General features: G+C 38.2%; 1 long non-coding RNA gene across 1 annotated transcript in view; it reads right to left on the bottom strand.

The window, feature by feature from the left end:
• LOC147583505 (uncharacterized) overlaps window positions 1–21274 on the bottom strand; it is a 292328-nt gene that overhangs the window by 160736 nt on the left and 110318 nt on the right. Inside the window, exon 2 of the long non-coding RNA XR_015243154.1 lies at window positions 9297–9344. This is a non-coding gene — a long non-coding RNA (uncharacterized LOC147583505). The remainder of the gene's footprint in view (window positions 1–9296; window positions 9345–21274) is intronic.

Genomic DNA, 21274 nt, shown 5'->3' with positions numbered 1-21274 from the left:
GTGAAAAACACTAGAGAAATGAATGCCAATCTAGAATATGAGAATTGAGACTGGGGAAAAAAGAGATTTAAACTGTTTTATAGGCATGAAATTCAAAACACTAGGAAATTAATAGAGCATAAGAGAAAGAGAGGAAATGAACATGAGTATTGGTGTGACACATACAGGGAAAAAATAAAAGGAAGATACAACTTATGGGTACAGGAGGAGAAATGCATTCAGTGTTGGATTTATCGAACTTTCTACACAACTGGGATATTTGTGTAAAATAGCTATTTATTCAGCATGTAAAAGTACAGATCTATGGTATGTACTATAGATATATAATAAATAAATAAGTCCAGTTTCATATATGTTTAGAAATGCATGGGTCTAAAAGATACAGACTTGGGCTTCATTCATTTATTGATTAAAGCATGTATTTAAGACCTTCCAAAGCATGTGATAGGTAAAGCAGATAGGGTAGAAGAATTGAGAAAAATAAACATGATCATCAAGAGAATCATATTAGAGAAGGTAAAAGGCCAGATTTGAGAGCATGCCTATGTTAAAGGATATGGAAGGGAGAAAGAGAAATTTGAAATGGGGTAGTTGTCGAGGAAGAAAGAGACCAAAACAACACAAAGTCCCAAAATTTCATGTATGAGAAAGATTTTAGGAAGAAAATCATGAGTGCTCAATAGGGCCAAATGCCACAGAGATGTCAAAAATGTATTTACAGATGTGTTTGGAAGGAAGAAGAGACAGGTTAATGTAGAGAAAGCACATATGTTTATTCTTTTACAAAGTGTGGCAGGAGAGACAAAGCAGGAAGGTGGTCCCTGAGTGGTAATAGGAACACAGGAGGATTTTTTAAGGGTAAGTTTACAAAAGAGGCTAGCGAAGAGAGAGAGAATCTAGAAGTAAGGGGTAGGATTGGGGGAGGTTGGTATTTGACTGAGGTGAGATGGGGTGTCAGGTGGGAAAAAGATGGGTTGAAGGCCAAGAACAGTGCCTTTGTGTGACTTTTTCCAGCAACCTTTAAACTGAAGGGAACCAGCAGCAAATAATGGAAGGGACTCAGAATTGGAGATGAGTATCATGACCATCATTAGGGGAACAAGGTGGTGAGGAACTCAGAGATAGTGCATTTGTTCCTAAGGCTGCCTTAACAAAGTGCCACGAACAAGTGTGGTTAAAAAATATAAATGTATTCTCTCTCAGTGCTGGGGGCTGAAGTATGAAGTCAAGGTGTTAGCAGGGCCACGCTCACTCTGAAGACTCAAGGCGAGGATCCTTCCTTGCCTCCATCTTCTGGAGATTGCCAGCCATCCTTAACATCCCTTGGTTTGTAGCAGCATAATTCAAATCTCCACCTCTGTGTTCACCTGGCCTTCCCTGTATGTCTGTTAGCATTTCTGTATTTCTCTCTTCTTATAAGGACATCAGCCATTGGATTCATGGCCCACCCTAATTCAATATGGCCTCGTTTTAACTTGATTGTATCTGCAAAGACCCTATTTCTAAGTAAGGTCATGATATGAGACTTCATGTGGACATGAATTTTAGAGGGACATTAAGCAACCCAGTACAGGTAGTAAGAGTGTCCTTGAAATGACAATTGTAGAATACAGACTGAGGAGTCAAGAAGTGAAAAAGGTGGTGATGAATGATAATACCGCAGAGGAGTTAAAGGACCAATGAGGAGTCTGAGGTTAAGAGTGAGAGAAGCAGGGATATGAGGGTTTTACTTATTGAAGGAAATTTCAGGATTGGATACTCTGGAGGTTAGGCATTTAGGCAAAGGTACAGAGTAGAAGGACTTAGGTTCTTCATAAATTTCTTATAGTTTCCCTATCCTGCTCAAGAGAAAGATAACATGCAAAGACCAAAGCTTCATGAAGAAGAAACAGAGCAAGTCAGAATGTTCACTATTGTGCTAACCGCCACACCCATATAGCACATACCCATTCATTCATTCAACAAACACTTATGGAGTGCTTAACATTCAACATAAATTATTCCAGGTTCTGGGGTTATAGCAGTGAAACAAACAAGCAAACAAAGAAACCCAAATACCTTCGTCCCTGCCCTTATAAAAATTTTATTCTGTAGGGGAAAAGATAATAAGCAAATGTATAAATATATAAATAGAGAATATGTCTCATGTTCTCTCATAGAGGAAACACACCTCAGCCCTAAGGCTGAGCAACTTCCTTAATCTTGTATATATGAATAAGCTCTTGTCTTTGTAGAGCAGTAGATTTTGAGAAATCTTTGTGCAATTCTTTTCTGTGTCCAGAGAGAGTTAAAATATTGCTGGTACCACAATGAAGAAACTGATCAAGAAATCCTTCAGAAATATGCATACATAGAGAGGTGCAGGAGTAAGAGAAAGCAAGACAAAAATGTTAGTAATTTTCTTAGTAACGTATGGCATAGTATACTTTAATTTTCTGCCTCTTAGGTCCACTTTCTTTGCATGGAATCAAAGCATTAAAATAGCAACAGGTGTATGTGAATATAATGAATGGTTGTTTTTCTTTTCAGACAATTGACATTGGCCAATTGACCCTTCTTGTGTTTGTTGCGAAACGTGCCTTCTATGAATACTGAGGCACAGCAGCTATGGGCTCACAGTACTGGGCACCTCCTTGCAGAGATGGAACTGGCATGTGACAGAGTCAGAAGGAACCATGCATGGTTTGATGGTTGTTTCAGGATCAGACTCTGAGAGCAGAAGTTGCAATGATACAAACACCCTGTTATAGTTAGTGGTGGTACCAGTTCTTCCTCTGATCCATCTCCAGTGTGCACATGAGTGTTGCCCTGGTGGCTTGATCTCAGTCTAGTTCCTTCATGCTCCCAATAATTTTCTACTTTCCTGTGTGTTAACCTTTTAGAATAAATTCTTTTTCTGCTTTGATTCTGTTCACTATCAGCTTCGGTGGCCTATAGCTAAGAAAACTGACATATTAAGTTTCTAGGAACATTTTTCAGTTCTCTTATGTTTAGTCTTTTATTTGTTCAGATACTTATTGAGAACTTACTATACGCTAGGCACTTTGATGAAAATTGGGGATGTCATGGTAAATAAGGCATATCTAGGCCCAGCTCTTGGAAAATTCATAGTGTGGGACAGAAGGCAGACAAGGAAGTGAGCAATTGCAATAAGATGAACTACATGACATGATAGGGCAAGAGAATACAAAAGGTAGTCTGCTGGTTCTCATCCTAATTCTTACTTGGTGGTTAAGAAGCAAGGGAGCTCAATTAGGCCTGGGGTTAGAGAAAGCAGGGTCCATACTTTGAAGAAAAGAAATTTTGAGAACTAGGTGGTGAGGGACTGTCTTAACCTAGCAAAGAAATGAAGTGGACTATGAGCCATACTGGAGATCCAAGCAAACAAGTACCTCACATGGAGTCCAGACCCATAGACATCAGAACATCAACTAATTCCAGATCCCTTTTCTAGCAGGGCAGAAGCTTCTAATATCGTGTCAGAGGGGTTCTTGTTAATGCTGGGGCTGAGTCTTCTGGTAGTCTGTTTTCACCCTAACATTTATGTTTATCAGATACTACTATTACTATTAGTAATGTGGGTTTACAAGTACTAAACATTGACCACCATGTGCAGGGACAAATATGTGTGATTTTAATTGATCACCTGAGGATTTTGAGATAGGCTCTATTAGACTTCTAACTTCTCACCTTAATCTGTCTTTTATATTCCTGAGCCCATGCAAGATGACATTTCCCAGCCTCCCTTGTGGCTACGTGTGGTCATGTGACAAAGTTCAGTCTTAAGGAATATGAGAGGAAGTAACATGTGCTGTCAGGCCTGAAGCTCTAAGACCATGAACAAGCTTCCTTGATGTTTTGTATCCCTTTCAACAAGCCATAACCCATGGAAACCCAGCCTGTGCTCTACAGATAAAAACAAAGTTCTAGGGGATATGGAGAGCAGAGCAGCATGAATGAAGACCCCTGAGTGATTGTATTTAATGGGGCCACCCACCAATCTGAAATGTTTCCTTCAGACTCTAATATATAGAAGATACAAACTTCTATAGTGGTTAAGTAAACCACTGGGTTAATGACAGGTCTTTGTGATAGGAGCCTCAGCTCAGGTTCAGTTGACATCCTGCCTGCATTCTGGTTCTGACAGGTGTCATGACTGCTCTCTTGTAAATGAGGACGCTGGCCTCAAAGAGAGATGGACTCACCCTCCTCGGTTCACACAAATAAGAAACACGATTCAGATCTGCTTGACTGCAGACTTCATGCTCTTGAACACTTTGCTGTCATTGCCTTAGGACTGGCCAGATTACCCAGACTAAGTGTTGTAGTGTTTGCTACTGTGCGAAATTCCAAGGAGGCTAGAGACAAACGTCCTCTACACAATTGCTCACCTGGAGAACACATACAAAGTTAGGCTCTAGTCAACAGGCTAAGTAAAAGGAAGAGATGTTTGAAAGTGTTCCTGTGAGAAATGGAAGAGGCCTCATTAATAAGAACATGTGCCATTTGTTGAGCAGAACAAACAAACAGATTTTTGGCAACGAGATTTACTTCAGAGAAGAAAGGAAGTGCCTGAGGCGGTGAGGTGGGGGGCAGACTGCTGACACACAGATGTGAGAACAAGATGCTTACACCAGCTGTGCACTAAAGAAAGTTATCGCAACTATCAATTTTCTATTTTTGTTTTAGTAATTTATCAGTTAGAATTATCGCACTGTGAGAGCCTTGTAGTGGAGACTGCAGTTTTGAAAATGCGAGAACCAGTTTTAGCAAATGTTCTGAATACACACACAGGCTCACACTCAATATGTGAGGAGAAACCATACAAAGGACAAAAGTCAGTTCTGTGTGTTTTGTGCATCCGTGGGCCCCCATTACTTTGGCTTCGAATTATGCCTGTTCATGAAGAACAGGTGTTTGAAATAAAATCAAGGGGAAAACCACTATGAATTCAGTCCCTCTAAAGACATTGCAAGAATTTCTAAAATTACTCTTCTTAGACAAATTGTTCCCACAAGCCCAGACTATTTTTTATCTTGAGGGTGCACAGGGGATACTAAATCTTCCTGCCCACATAAACTCGTTTTCAGATGGGCCAGAGATTCCATTTATCATACATGCAGGGCTGGGGCTGCTCACGCCACATTAAAGGTTAAAGCTGAGAAAGTCGGGGAGACACTGCCCTGCCCTAGTGTGGGGAGGCTGTGTCCACAGACACTGGGGGTGCTTTTCTATGTAGCAATGGACAAAGATGAGCAGGTTTGTCACTGGCTTACATTAAAATGCCTAGATTTCAAGTGAAAACGTTTAAACTCATTTGTGTAAATGGAGACTTTCAAGATGAAGAGATTAAAGGATTTAAGGACTAGTGAGTTCCAAGGGAGTGTGTGTGTGTGTGTGTGCGTGTTTAAATACATTTATATATATATATATACACACACATATTTTTACATATATAAAGGTTTTTTGTTAGATATGTACAAGTGATTTAAATGACTTAAAATTGTAGAAACATTTTTTCAGTGGCTTCTGATCCACAATATAATTTAATAAATATATTTCTCAGTGCCAGATGCCAGCGGCTGGCACCTGCTTACGCTGATATCAAGTTTACTTTGCAGAATGGAGTTTTCTTTGGAGCTGAGGGAATTCTATGTGCAAGAAAACCTTTCCCAATTCTTCATAAATATGCCAAGAGAGTTTTCTTCTGGACCAAGGAAATCAGAATGAGGCAGACCTCAAGGAAGAAAGCCAAGTTCATTCATTAGCAACTTCATAAACACTTTAAATGGCAAATTTATAGCTGGCGTTTTGTCACAAAAGATTTTGGAAGTGTGTTCTTTTCCTACAATTAGAGCTGGTGTCATTGGTCTTAGCCTTCAGCTGATCAGATGGGAGAATGTAATCAACTCCTCAAACCTGGCTTTAGTCAAATCTAGACAACATAAATTATGGGATAAAGACATCATCTTAGATTACCTTTCAAAAATTGACAATCAAGACAGGGAAGATTAGAATTTTATCTACCAAATTAGTTGCATTCATCTCTTGAACTGAGGCTGCCAATGTGTCAGAAATCAAACTGATCACAGCCAAGATATATTGAAAGAAGTAAAACCCGAGGGGGAATGAAAATGCATTCAGCCAAAGGAAGCAAATACAAATAATAATGGAAACAGACATCTTTTAGTTAATTTCTAGTAGGGAATTGCTTCTTTGCCAGGGTACTAGGTATATGCACATTTGTGTCAAGTTTGAACATCTTAAAGATTCTGAATTTAGGGATACTAAATCCTCAGGGCTTTTGGTGAGGACAAAATGGATTTTTAGTGCAGGGTCAGAATCTTTCAGCGATGGTGCATCTCTTATTTCCACTCAAGGAAGGCACTGGTGATGGTTGCAATTTTTATCCTTATACCAAGAAGTACCCAGAAAAGAAACTGAGAACTCAAGAAAATGGATGACAGGATGGTTTACCACCTGATTTTTACAATCAAGCCAGCCAAATCCAGGAGAATGCTAACTACCCTTCAATTTTTAAATTTAGTTCTTATACATGAAGCTAATTTTGGTTCTTATACACGAAAGAGCCACTATACCACTCTAAGTTATTAACTGCATCATGATAAGAGTATGGTAAAATATTTGCTTATTTCTAGTCACAAGGACCAATGAGTGGCATTCACTTTATTGTCCTTCTTGCCCAAACTAGAGCCACTTCACTGGCTAGAGATAGGGAAAGCCTGGCCACGAAATGTAATGATTATGGTAAATTCTATTGGCCACACTTCTGAGTGCACTAGAGCAGGGCTTTGGTTACTCTTGCCTGTTTCCTAGGGGACACCTATACGTAGGAAATAAACCAATTTTAGTGACTTCTTGTATTAGTGTTCTAGGGCTTCTGTGACAAAGTACCATAGACAGGGTGGCTTAGACAATAGAAGTTTATTGTCTGATGTTTCTGGAGTCTAGAAGTCCAAGGTCAAGGTGTTGTTGGGACTTGTTCCTTCTAAGGTCCCTGAGGGAAGATCTGTTCCATGTCTCTCTCATGGCTTGTAGATGGCTGTGCTCTCCTTTTATCTTCACATTGCCTCCCCTCTATGTGAATCTCTGTGTCCAAAAATTCCCATTTTTATGAGAATATTGGTCATATTGGATTAGTACTCCTTCTCCCAATGACCCCATGTTAAATTGATTACTTTTATAAAAATTCCGTCTCCAAATTATGGAAAGAGTGCAAATGTCCATCAATTGATGAATGGATAAAGAAGATGTGGTGTACATATATAATGGAACACTACATGGCAATGAGAAAGAATGAAATCCTGCCATTTGCAAAAATATGGATGGAACTGGAGGGTGTTACACTAAGTAAAACAAGTCAGGGGTGCCTGGGTGGCTCAGTTGGTTAGGAGACCAACTTCAGATCAGGTCATGATCCCACAGTTTGTGAGTTTGAGCCCTGCCATTGGGCTCTGTGCTGACAGCTCAGAGCCTGGAGCCTACTTCAGATTCTCTGTCTCCCCCTCTCTCTACATCTTCCCTGCTCACTCTCTGTGTCTCTCTGTCTCTCAGTAATAAATAACTGTTAAAAAAATTTTAAACAAGTCAGTCAGAGAAAAGCATATCATATGTTTTCACTCATATGTGGAACTTGAGAAACTTAACAGAAGTCCATTGGGGAAGGGAAGGAGAAATAATAGCTTGAAACAGAGAGGGAGGGAAACCATAAGAGATTCTTAAATATAGAGAACAAACTGAGGGTTGATGGTGGGGGAGAGGGAAAAATAGGTGATGGGCATTGAGGAGGACACTTCCTGGGATGAGCACTGGGTGTTGCATGTAAGCAATGAATCACGGGAATCTACTCCAAAGCCAAGAGCACACTATATACTGTATGTTAGCTAACTTGACAATAAAGTATATTAAAAAAAAAAAAATTGTCTCCAAATAAGCTCACCGACTGAGGCACTGGGGTTAGGACTTCCACATATGAATTGTGAGGGGATGTAATTCAACTCATAAACTTATTATATACATATCTAGTTGTCTGGGTGTCCACCTCCCCTACCCCCCATACCCCCACCCCTACCAATATAATCTCAAGTCCTCAGAACAGTTCTGCAAAGCTGGTGTCATCGCTTCATTTTGTCTACATTTAAGTCTCAGAGGGAAAAAAAGGAAATTCCTCCAAGTCACCAGGCTAATAAGTGAAGTAGGAAGAATTTGAAGCCAAGTCTTAGTGATTATAAGACCATGGTCTTTCCACTCAATGATATTGTTCAAGCAGTGTTCAGTGAGCACCAATGAGTGTCAAATGCTGTACTAGGCACCAAGGAATTCAGAGATCATGAAAATTCCTCTTATATTTAAGGACTGCATATTCACACTGGGAAACATTTTATTCCACGAAAGCTCAAGGGGTAATCCAGTTCTTCCATAAAGTCTGTAATCATACAGCATGCATGTAAATAATACAGGGCCTTTTTGGTGGGCCTACGTGTTCGATGTTTTTGATATCTTCTCCATTGCTACAGTACAACCCCACTGGAATGCATACAAATCCCAGTGCAGATTACACAACTGGCAAAATGACAGGGATATGTTTATGAGACGCCTAAAACAGGAATACCAGGGAAAAGATAAACATGTAGTTTTGATGAGCTTATCCAAAATTTTATGATAAGAAAATCTAGAATTAATCTATTTTTAATTTCAGTAGATAGGATTGTTTTGTGTTTATGGTGTAGTATTTTTTAATGTATTGCTTTAGTGTTTATGGCCTCAAACACTCAGTCAAAAGCTCTGGGGAACTCTTTCTCTCCTTCCATTTTTATTTCCAACTGCCAAAGCTGTGGAGGCTGAGTGAGGATTGTTTTTATGAATAGATGCAGTGAATTAGAAACAATGAATTGAGAACAATGACTTATATATAGTGACTTTTTCATCCTTTTCCTTTCATGACATAAACCACTGTGTATAGTATCACACTTATTCTTTCATGTTATTAAATTTCTTGTCAAAATCTTCCTTAAACCACAGAGACAAAGATGAATTCGCCCTCTGTGAGTTGGAGCAGTTAAATTTACTTCTCCGACACACTGCACGTTGATTTAGAGCTAATCTGTCTGCTTTTTATTGGCTCCATGTAAAACATTGCTTTTCTTGTTTTTTTTTCTTTCACTCTTCATTGTCTTGTAGAAATATGTAATTTCAATTTATACCCTAAGAAATTAGTCTCTCTGAGAAAAATCCAGGAAGACTTTTATAAGAAAAGAGAAACATGCACTACTTACATGCTTTTGGATGTCCACCATGTAACAGCAGGATGGAAGGAAGACAATCTGAAGGAGGAAGAGGGTAATAATCAATACTTGATAGTAACTCCAATAAAAAGGAAAAGCCACGATCTGGACACAGTTAGCAAGGGGACGACCTGCTCCATTTACTATTCATCTGTGTTAAAGTCCAGCCTTCCATTCCATCAAAGGTATGAATATTCAGTTTAGACTCATGATACCACATTTGATTCCTCTATTGGTTTTACTAATGAACAGATATGTTGTAGACGTTTAGGAATAAAATAAAAGAAAAGCATCAGTAATCTTGGAAAACCGATTTGGGTTTATTAAGATACCAGTCCCAGAAATGAATTTCATTTTCTGATAGTTGCTAAGTATGTGATGTGGGCAAATAATAGCCTGTTTCAATGAAAGATCAGTCTTAGGCTTCCAGGATCTCCCTTTGAAGACATTCAAATCTGGTAATGGTACAGTGAGGTGAGTTGTCACTACTTTGGAAAATGATATTTAAAGTTGATTTTTTAATTTATGTCAATTTGTAAGAATTCTGTGGTGCAATCACAGAATCTGAAAGTAGTGTTTTCAATTCAACATTTTAATTCAATAAGTATTTATTGACAACCTACCATGGGGCAGGCACTTGGGCTAGGCACTGGTGATGTCATCGGTATCAAGACATAGTCTTGAACTTACAGTTTAGTGGGGGAAATCCAAGGAAAAAGAGAGCACTAACCATAGGAAGTGATAATTCTATTCCCTGCTCTGCTCTGCTACATGGTACCTACTATATGACAGGATTAAGGTTCTGTATGGTGCTATAAGGGCACTGAAGAGAGACAGAGTGTCTGTGTAATAGAAGCTTAGGGAAGATATTATAGAGAAAAATGGCATCTTGAATGAGAGATAAAAGATAACTAAAACGGAACCAGATACAATGCAAGGGTGAGTGTGACAGAACATCCTCAAAGAAAGATGTTCCAGGGAGAAGAACAAGCATATACAAAATTCCTGAGTCACATCAACGACTTGGATAAAAACGGAAGAGGCCAGTATAGTGGAAGCTGGTGTTGCCTTTCTAATATTCATGGTAAACTGATTCCACTGCAAAAGACTGAGGGTTTTGTGCAATGACCACATTTATAGGAGTTGGACCTGATTAGTTACATCAGTCCTAGACATCTCATATTATTTGCCAATGATTGGTTGGGACATCCTTCAGTTCATGGCATTTCTCTAATTGAGGGTTTGAGAGGAGGTGAGCCAGTGGGGGTACAATGGGGCTTTTTCTGGGGACTTCCAAGAAATTATAATTGGAACAGAAGGTGTATCCTGTCTTATATGTGACTGTGGGAGCATTTAGCCTCAAGTGCTCTGGCAAGCATCTCATGACTTATAAGGAGGAACAGTCTTAGAGGAAGCTGACGTGATTGCTGAGGAAAGAGTGCAGAGCCCGAGTCCTTCAGAACATAACACAAACATTCAACTCTAAAGCACGCTCTACCTCTGCAGTTGTTATTATGAGCCAATAGCCTCCTTTGTGGCTTAAACAAGTTTGAGTTGACTTGTGTTTCTTGCAGCTGAAATATCTTTAAAAGTGTTTGATAATCATACTGACAGATAAATGAAAATTAGGAAAGACAGGAAATAATTGAGGTCAAAATGATAGGATTCAAAGGGGTTTTAAAGGGGGAGGTGATAGGCTTGAACAAATGAGAGATTCAATAGGGATAAATATAAAGCTTTTTGATTACGTGTGTGTGTGTATGTGTGTGTGTGTTAAATTATAAAAAATGGTATAGAGGAAGCTCAGATGTTATCTGCAGTTTGTATGAAGAATACTCAGGTTTAGTGTCAGTATATGTAATATAAATTTGTCCTACAAATTAACTGTATGACAGGGATACCAAAATATACAACCAAGGTTGAATATTGCACAGATCAAAACACCTAAAGTAGTTTGAAACAAATTAGACTTTAAAAAGAAACTATTGAAAACATGTAATTCAAAAGTGATAGTGATGTATTGTGGGCTTTCAGGGTCTTCACGATCAATGATATTAAAACTATAAATAATGATGTACTTCTACACTTTTACAAATAATTTCTAAAGACATGTTCGAGTTCCAAATTTTTATTCAAAGTCAAGCTTCATTCATTAAGGACTTATTTACATGAGTCTTATATAAAGGACATTTACATTGACCAACCAATTTTATTCTCTATTCATGTTATGAATGAATCTATAAATGGTTTGGTCTACTTGTGTTTGCTCTACAATCTCGAATCCTCCCAATAATGTTCAGAGGCACTTCTCTCAACCCTGGCTGCACTTTAGAATCACTAAATTTTAAGTATAGATGTTTAAGCCTTACCCCTAGAAGTTCTGATTTAACGGACTATTAATATTGTTGAAAAGCCCCCTAAGGGATTCTAATGTATAGCCCAGGAGAAGATAGTGGTCCATGGGATCAAGGTTAACCCCATTAGCATGGTATTTCTTGGTTTTCAAAATAGGTTCAAATCTATCAAGCTTCAGAGTCCACTTCCCTTATCCTGTATATCTTATATTTAGTTATTATCACTTAAAAAATTTTTTAATGTCTCTTTATTTCTCAGAGAGAGAGAGAGAGAGAGAGAGAATGGGGGAGGGGCAGAGAGAGAGGGAGACACAGAATCTGAAGCAGGCTCGAGGCTCTGAGCTGTCAGCACAGAGCCCAATGTGGGGCTCAAACTCACCAACTCTGAGATCCTGACCTGAGCTGAAGTCAGCCACCCCACCGACTGAGCCACCCAGGAGCCTCTCAGTTATTATTTTTTAAAAATACCATTGTCATAATAGTATCTTGAGTAATCTCTCAGGTTTCCTTTCCAATCTTGAAGTAGGAACAAGCTGGAAATATGCAGATCCATTACTGCAAAATCACTCACAGTCCTATTCATCTTTGCTGTTAGTATATAGACAAGCACACCAAATTATTCAGTTTCCTGACTCTCATGGGGTTTTGAGTTGGCCATGTTATACTGTCTTGCTAATGAAGTCAGAGTTCCTGGGAAGATATTCTTTCCAGAAATAAAGGCAAAATCTCATCAAGACATAAAAATAACTTGTCTCTTTGCACTCCCCCATGCCTGAAATACACACATGAAGCCTAGTAATGCCGCAGCGAGCTTGTGATCATGAGGTAAACAATGTCAAGATGAAAGCCTACGGATTAAAGTTGGAAAGATAGAAAAGCCTGTATACCTGTTGATGTCAATGAAACTGCTATGTTGTTGCTGAACCACAAACTGATTGCCATACCAAAAACTATTTTTAAGCCATTATTGTAGGTTTTTCTGTGATTTGCAGCAAAATGTATTCTTAAATAAAATTACTATGATTATATTTTGAACTCTTTGATTCATGAGATTATTGAAAATAAATCCAATCACTTTTAAATAGGGACTATCCAAGACAATTTTGGTTTTAGAATTGAATAAAAACAATACACTATATACAATGATTATTTTATAATGAACAGAAATTATACTTATCAGCTGGGTAGGAACAACACTGGAATCACAATTTGGGGATGTCCAGCAAAATTTTGTTTGTCTTGTTTTTTAAAGTGGCTTTAGAAAAATGCTTTCCTTTAGTGTCCATATTTTTTACATCTTTGCCACAGCTCTGTCAATCTTTTCACCCCTTCATTCATTTATGGAACCAATGTGGCTCCTCAGGTCTATAAAATGGTGGTATCTAAATAATTCATTCAGGATTAATAAGCCTTTTAAATGAACATGATTTTGGTTATTCATGTGTTGCATAAATTCATAAATGGGCACAGGTCTTTCTTGCAAAGGATGCACAATGTATTTGTCATTCAGGAATATTCCTCTGGTGAATTCAGTTAAAATGTACTCAGTGTTCAGGGCTTGTTGAATAATGAGAAAACTGATGCCTGAAAATTTAGATATTTGGAGTGGAAAAGTGTATATTTAAAATGTTTTTATTATGCAGGTCCACTTTAAAATCCAATGGCTAAATTCTATAATCTCATGGATTTTGAAGCCCAAGTATGCCTTTCTTTTTTAGTAATGAGGATGGGTCTATAAAGCATTTATGACAAAGTTCAAAATCTAAGGTTAATACAAAAGGGTTTGAAAGCAATCACCAGGTGAGTAGAAATTTAGCGTAGGAAATGAAAGGCAAAGATGGGAAAATAAAATGAAGAGGAGCAGTGGGCAGAAAGGGATTTGAAAGGAACATTAATACTTCGCATAATGAAAAAGAATATATAGGTAGATGATAGCGAGAATAGTAATGGTGAAGAATAACTGATGGAGTTACTTCAGTCTACACTGGAGAAAATTGATAATAAATAAAAGTCAGTTGGCAGATCTGTGGGTGTTCTGGACTTTTAAAAGACCAATAAATCAAGTGCTTGTAATGTAAATTTCAGGAGGAGAAAGGCACGTGGGGCCTGCATCTAATTTCCCAGTCTTCAGGAAAATGCATGTGATGTCTATTGCAAAACAAAAACAAATCCAGGAGAGCTATTTCACATACACCAGTGAAAATAAAGATCAACAGAAATTGCCTTCTAAAAATATTTTTAGAGGAATTTAAAAGCGACGAGGCTCTCATTATTTCCATTTCTCTACAGATTGCCAATGTGCATCTATTATTTTATGCTCTTTTCCTTTCAGTAAATGCTAATGAGGGAACTATATGCATATGCATAATCTGGGCAGAGCTACATATGCGAGATGATGCTCTATGCATTAATTTGCCAGCTTCATTTCTGTCAGCCTCACATATTTGAAGAGCTGGAAGAGAGTTCTGGAGGAGGAGATTTTACCCAATCACCACGAGAACTAAAGAAGTCAGGTCATTTTTTAGGATAATTACTACCACAAGATGATGGAACTGGCCAGAACTCTGAAAACCTGTTCATTTTCCCTTTGGTAACCATGCCACTCTCAAAAACCAACACTGTTTTTGGTCGGGTCTTCCTACGACAGCTGGATCACACATTCTCCTCTCATTATCTCTAAGAATTTTGCCCATTTCTTGCACACAAATAAACATTCTGAGTAATAATTTCCAAATTATCAAGGTGACAAAATCCATGCCAGAGAGAAGAAACAAGTACCTGAGACAACCCTGAACAGGCAGTTTTGGCAAATAAATTTGGCCATAATTCTATGGAATACAACATCGAATATAATTGAGTTCCATTTTTGAAGAGCTATCCGGTAGTGATAGCATTCAATATCAACTAATTTTTCAAATTCCCTGCATGTGTCATTTTCCCAAGTAGTTACATTTCTTGGACAACCTGGGTTCAAATCCCAGGTTCCCCATGTACTAGATATCTGACCTCAGGCAAATGAATTGACCAAGAGTTTTGTCTTCTGCAAAATGAAGGTAATAAGGTAGTGTGGCTACAGGATTTGAATGATATAATGAGTCTATGGCACCTGCACTCTGACATTTTCGGAGTACCCCAAATCATGTGTGACCAAATCATGTGTTAGGTCACGTGATACAGATGAGTTGCGAGTAATGAAAGATATAGCCTGTACCTGTAAATGATGGGACAGAGTATACTGGGTTGTTATTGGTTATTTTCCTTATAATATTCAGCTACATGGACTGGTGTAAGATTGGAATCAGGTCTGGGTGGAGTTATCCCTGATCACATATGTCTGGTAGTGACCACTTCATGAGGAGAGAATCTATGAGATCCTGAAGGGGAAAAGCACGGGACTGTATGAGATAAGGGTAGGGCCTGAGACTATCGCACCCAAGAGTATTTGATTTTTTTAGGTAATTTCAATTTTAATGGCTGACTCATTTTAACTACTCTTCCAGTATATTGAGAATGATAAAGACAGTAAAGTTTTAGAGCTTGTGGCAAGGCTTTGCTTAATTCACAACAACTGTACCAATAAATGTGTTTTTCTATCACGGTAAGTTGGAATGTCCCAGATGAGGACATAATTGGCATGGGAACTTCAATGACTTTAGCTCTAACAGGGCACTGAGGAAATTTTGGGAAAGTTTTAGAAAAATCAATCCGGAATCTTATAGGTTCTGCTCTAGTTATTTTTGCCAAAGTGTGAAGAAGGGTGTTTTGCCTACGGAGTTTCTGGAAACCCAGCTAATACCACAAGGTTTTTTTGAATCATATACAATGTAGGTATATTACTACCCACAATAGCATAGCATACCCACAATAGCATACTACCCACATTCATAGTGTGTAGAATTTTCTGCAACTTCTAAAAATAATCCTTCTGTAGTATGTTCTATCTGGCAGTTCCATTTGCTAAGTAGATTAATACCTATTACATCTGCAGAAGCTGAGTCACAGAAGAGAAAGAAGTGTTTTTCTAATAAGAGTCCCAAAGTAACAATTTTAAGTTGGGACAGTAAAAGGACTTAGGAATATTAGAAATTCCCAGGATTTAAGTGGCGGGAGTGCTCTGAGGGATTTCATCTGCTATGGCAGGGGGATTGAAGGTGTGTGGAGAGGTGTTGCATCAATAAGAAAATTGTGTTGTTGTTCATTTGTACTGGTAGACAACTCACCACAGAGTTTACAGAAAGGACAGGAAATACTGGGTTCTTATATTTCCCTTGAAGCAGCATTATTAAATAGATTTGGACAGCTGTCTTTTTGTTTTCCACTAAGTGATGTTGGCTCTTCCAAGGACTCTTTTGTTTGCAATATCTACAAGTGTCCTTATTTACAGTTTCTTGGCTGTTGGAGAATAGAGAAACCTTTGTTTTATTGGGGGGCCAGTTTTATCTGCAGAGCCAGATGTTTGTGTTGATTTCCAATGTATTTACTTTATAGGACTTTTTGAAAATATTTAGCCACATGTAGGAGATCTTCTAAATTGGTAATTTCCCACTCCAGTTATTTTTCTGACTATGGTCCCTCTTCAGGCCTTCATTTTGAGTCTATTACCAAAGAGAGAACAAGGCTCCTTTGACTTCCACTGTTGAATCCACCCCAGAATAATGGTTGAAAGTTACCAAACATCTATTTTTAAAGTTCCTTATTTACTTATCTTTATTTTTATTTATAATTTTGGATCTTTGACTAACGGCTCTTAAGGGAAAGGCTTTTCGACTTTATATAGTGCATTCTCTATAGAGTCTTTCCTCTCTTTTCAACCATTTTCTCTGTCTTGGGAGTTTGCAATTTAGTGAACTAGTTTATTCAGATATAGTACCCCAGAAAAGCACATATCTTACAAAATTTGGAATTATATACCAATATTTTTGGTGTAATTTCTTAAGGTATAGTAACTATACCCCGTAACTCAGCTCTGAACTGGGTTTACATTCTACCTGTAGAGATACTCCTTCTTATGTAGCAATTTTAAGGGAATATTGGCAATGTGATTGTTTTTAAAGTCCAGAATCTTTCTTCTATCGTGGGCTATTTAAATGGTATTTCTTCTAGAGTTCTCAGTAGACTGTAGTCAACAGGCTTGCTATGGTGTCTAGGATGTGAGGAACAGTGATGTTTTCTCCAAAGTATAGTCTTATTTCTTCCATCTGTCACAAGTTTCCTAACTCTTGGTGAATTTGAATTACCGCAAATTGTGTCAGTTTAGGGAAGATAAAAATGACCAATGAAATGAATTAGCTTTTCTAATTTAACAATTTTGTACCCAATCACCATCCCTTATTCAAGAGGCATTCTCTGTTTCTGCTCCTATAGTATAACAGTCTAAGAGGTTGAGGGCAAATCAATTTTCTCCCTGTTTATCTCAATGGATGATCTCTTTTCTGAAGAGATTTCCAGCCTAATATTGAGGACTGGCAATGGGAATGGGGAAAAAATTCCTTTAAAAAATCCATAAACTGTAAATCTTTCTGAAAATCAATAAAATTAATCTAAAGTATATGTCAAGGTTCTAAATAATTGTTAAAATATACAATCATAAATGTGGTCAAATCTGCTGGTCACTCTCTCCTCCAGACCTCTTGATACCTTCTACTGAGAGGCAGAAAGGAAAACAGTTGACTTGAGCTAAATTACAAGTTTGAAAGAACGTGACTTATGACTGTAGGGCTCTAATTCTCTGTAAGAGTTTTTAGGAAAATGGGCTTTAGCCATAGGTTCCTTCTAGGGTTTGCTGACTCCTGAAATGTGTATTAATGCTCCATACCTTTTCAGCTTCCCTTCCTCAGATGACAGAGCCATTTAGAGTTTGCAATTTTCCACCTATTACTTCAAATGTGCTTTTTCCCTGTTTGGGAACACTTCCATTCCCTTCCCCCCTTTCTTTTGCCCCACTGTCCAGTTAACACAATTCAAGGGTCAGATCTCATCTTAAATAGACTTTCCTTTGTTATTAAGACTCTAAGAATCTTGTTCTCTGAGTTTGTTCTCTACTACCTCTGCATTGATACCCCAGCATCTTGGGTGTAATGAATGCTCCAAAAGTATGTGTTGAATAGTAACTAATACTATAAGTAATGAGTGCTAAGATAAAAAAACAGAAGTTGAGAGTTTATCTATGGGTACTGCCACATTAAGGTTTTTGCCAATGGCAAACTATCACTCAAATGGCTTTAAAAGGAAAAATGTCACCAATATTATCATTCAGATTTAATAGTGTATTCCAAAATAGATTATAAAGTGGAATATGTGTATTCAAAGTAATGAGTTGGTGGTATACAGGTTAGGGGATGTCTGTAGGAGCTTTTAAGGAATTTATACATATTTAAACCAGGAGGGGGATAATTTTTAAATTTACTGCAATTATTTATGGAACACAATTTATTTATACGATACCATAGAATGAACTAGAATAATTAAACAGATATTTTACAATATTTGCATGCATAATATATGCCAGACATTATGTAATAATTGGAGGCAGAATGATAAATGGATGAATGTAATGGGTAATCCAGCAACTGGTTAATATGAAAACATTTTAAACTCTACCTCCCTCGACCATCAACCAATTACTTTGCACAGCAAGTACAAGTCATAGACCACAAAGTAAGTAAATGTAAGAACTGGGAATGTTTTCAGCTTTTAGAACTTTAGTGTTTTAGGACTTAATGTCTATGAAAGATGCTATTTTTTAAGAGGAAAAAATTAATTTCAATAAATTCAGGAATCCCTTATTCCCTTCCTTTCTCTCTGGGTTTGTGTCTGAGTTCCAGCAGGTTTCTGCCATGGCAAGGCATATTCTTTATGGTGGGGGTGAGCACAAGCTTGTTTGGGTCAATAGTCTATCAACATTGGCATTTGCTGATAAATTCTCATTCCTATCTGGACTTTGGTCTCCCTTTTTTTTTTTTTAATTTTTTTTAACGTTTTATTTTATTTTTGAGACAGAGACAGACAGAGCATGAACAGGGGAGGGTCAGAGAGAGAGGGAGACACAGAATCTGAAACAGGCTCCAGGCTCTGAGCAGTCAGCACAGAGCCTGATGCGGGGCTCGAACTCACAGACAGTGAGATCGTGACCTGAGCCGAAGTCGGACGCTTAACCGACTGAGCCACCCAGGCGCCCCTGAGTCTTCCTTTTTCAACTGCGGGGCGTTTTAAAACCCTTCTGCTCGCTGTCAGCGGCACATGGTAAACCATCTACCATTCCTGCACTATATTGACTGGTGGGAATCTCTACTCCCATGCTCCTGGCCCTCCCAAATTCTGCTGTAGCCATGGAAGCTATCTCAAGAGGTCTCAGTTTCATTTGCCTAGATATATCTTGCAGAAATTTTGTCTATACCCACGCCATTGTTGAGCGGGGAAGACGATATCTGGCCAGGGTTGGGGCTTTACGTACTATATTAGGACAGAGTTGAGCTCTTTACTCAGATATCAACATAATGTCATGTGAACAAGACAGAAGTTAATTTCTCCTTCATGCAAAAATAGGGAAGGTGGTTCTGTGCTAGTGTCATGGTTGAAGGCTGATAAGGTGCATTCAATGTATCATTATCTAGGCTTCTTTTACTTTCTTGCTCTGTTATACTCAACCTGGGACTTCTATCTTGTGGTCAAGTTTTTGCCTTTTTTTTTTTTTTCTTCAGCCAAGGAGAAGAAGGGGAAAAGCCACATTTACTCACCCATTGTGGCCATTAATACTTGCCATTTCTGTTACTAAAGAAAAGAGGAAACAGATACGGTGTGTGTGTAGGGGGTAACCAGGAGAATCTGCTATACAAGGCATGGGGGCCTTATCATCCTCTTGTAGGTTTTCTAGGTCCCCGCCGTGGGATCCAGTCTCAGGGTCCAGGGCTCCTTCTTAAAGCCCATGCCTGTCCAAGTTCTTTATTACTACCCAGTTCTCCTCCCATTTCAGCAGCCCATGATATTGTTATTGTGACAGGAGATAGGGAGAGAGAGGGACGGGTCAGGAAGCCTTCTGTCATGGAGTAGTCATCTTTTGTCATAACAATCATTATGTGTCTTCAAAGCCAAAAGTTAAAAATCAATTGTCTTAGGTTATTCTGAGTCATCCCTTTCTGCGGTCTCCAGAATAAAATTCTTAGGCTAGAGCCTTAACAGGAGATGCCCAAGAAGTAACAAGAAACACTAGAAACTAAAAACATATTGGACAAGACAACAAAACAAACAAAAACATGATCTGATTGCAAATAAATAACCCGAACTCTCATTTTTAATAACCTCAATTCTAAATTCTGGTCCTGGTGCTCTCAATTAACTTTGACAACTTTCTGTGTTTTCAGTCTTTTCTTAGATAATTGTTTGTATAAACAGAGGACACAGGGGCAATTAAAAAAAAAAGTGACTAAGTCTGCTGTACGAGAGCAAAACAGACAACTACCAGAAAAGAGCTGTTTAATTGCAAAGTGTTTCCCTGGGAGAGAGATTTTTTTCCCCCATGGACTGACAGTCTTTCCTTCAAAGTCTAGGCAATGCTTGGGCCACCTGGGCAGCTCGGTCAATTAAACATCCGACTTCAGATCAGGTCATGATCTCACAGTTCCCAAGTTCAAGCCCTGTGTTGGGCTCTGTGCTGACACCTCAGAGCCTGCTTCAGATTCTGTGTCTCCCTCTCTCTGTGCCCCTCCCCAGTTCATACGCTCTCTCTCTGTTTCTCTCTGTCTCTCTCAAAAATAAATAAGCATTCAAAAAATAAAGCCTAGGCAATGCTTAAATCTGGATTAAAATGTAAACTTTCGTAATAGGAATATAATTTGAAACACTTCAATTAGTTTATATATTGGTATGTCCCAGAGATATTTCTTGTTACACACTTTTTAGCAAATATCTAATTAGAGTAGCTGAATGTGTGTAACAAAAGTTTGTCTTCATTATGTCAGATGGGCCTGGTACGGTAAAGTTCCCAGGGCTTGTTGAGAATAATCAGAAATCATACTTTATTACTATATTCCTCTTGTATTTATTGTAATGGAATTTCAAATGTGCCTAATAAGTGCTTCAAATGTATAAAACTGCTGTAAATAGTTATTTTTCTAACATGTCCTCAAATTAAATCCTTGGCCATAAATGGCAGCTGGTTTTTTAATCAGAAATGATGACAAGGGCTAATCTCAGAGACAACAGGCTTTTGACTCAAGGGTAATTTAATAAAGGTTATTTCTCTGTTTGCTGATTGTGTGGTGCATTGTGCTTGAGATGTTAGTCCTATCTTTTTACTTAAGAACTGCTGTCAAGGGACAACTCATAAAAATAGAATTTCATTAACATTAATCGCAACAATTCACTCAGCGAGCTCATACGCCCAATTCTGTCTGACTATCCTCTGTGTCACAAAAATGGCTTCCCAGCTCTGATTTTTATAATGAAGCCTTAGCCAAATCATCTCCCAGTTAGATCATTCTGCATACAGAGTGGGATTTAATGCATTTGGAGTGAGAATAATACTACTGGAAGGGGCATTAGTGATCAAAAAGTCCCACCTGCTGGTTTTACAGATGACCAAACAGAATTTAGATGACTGGTTGAAGGTTATGCAGC

Source organism: Puma concolor, chromosome A2 (genome assembly GCF_028749965.1).
Source record: "Puma concolor isolate L17-30 chromosome A2, mPumCon1.1.hap2, whole genome shotgun sequence".
In the NCBI taxonomy this organism is placed as follows: Eukaryota; Metazoa; Chordata; class Mammalia; order Carnivora; family Felidae; genus Puma; species Puma concolor.
Note: the sequence above shows the minus strand (reverse complement) of the source record. Positions and strands in the feature narration are given on the sequence as shown.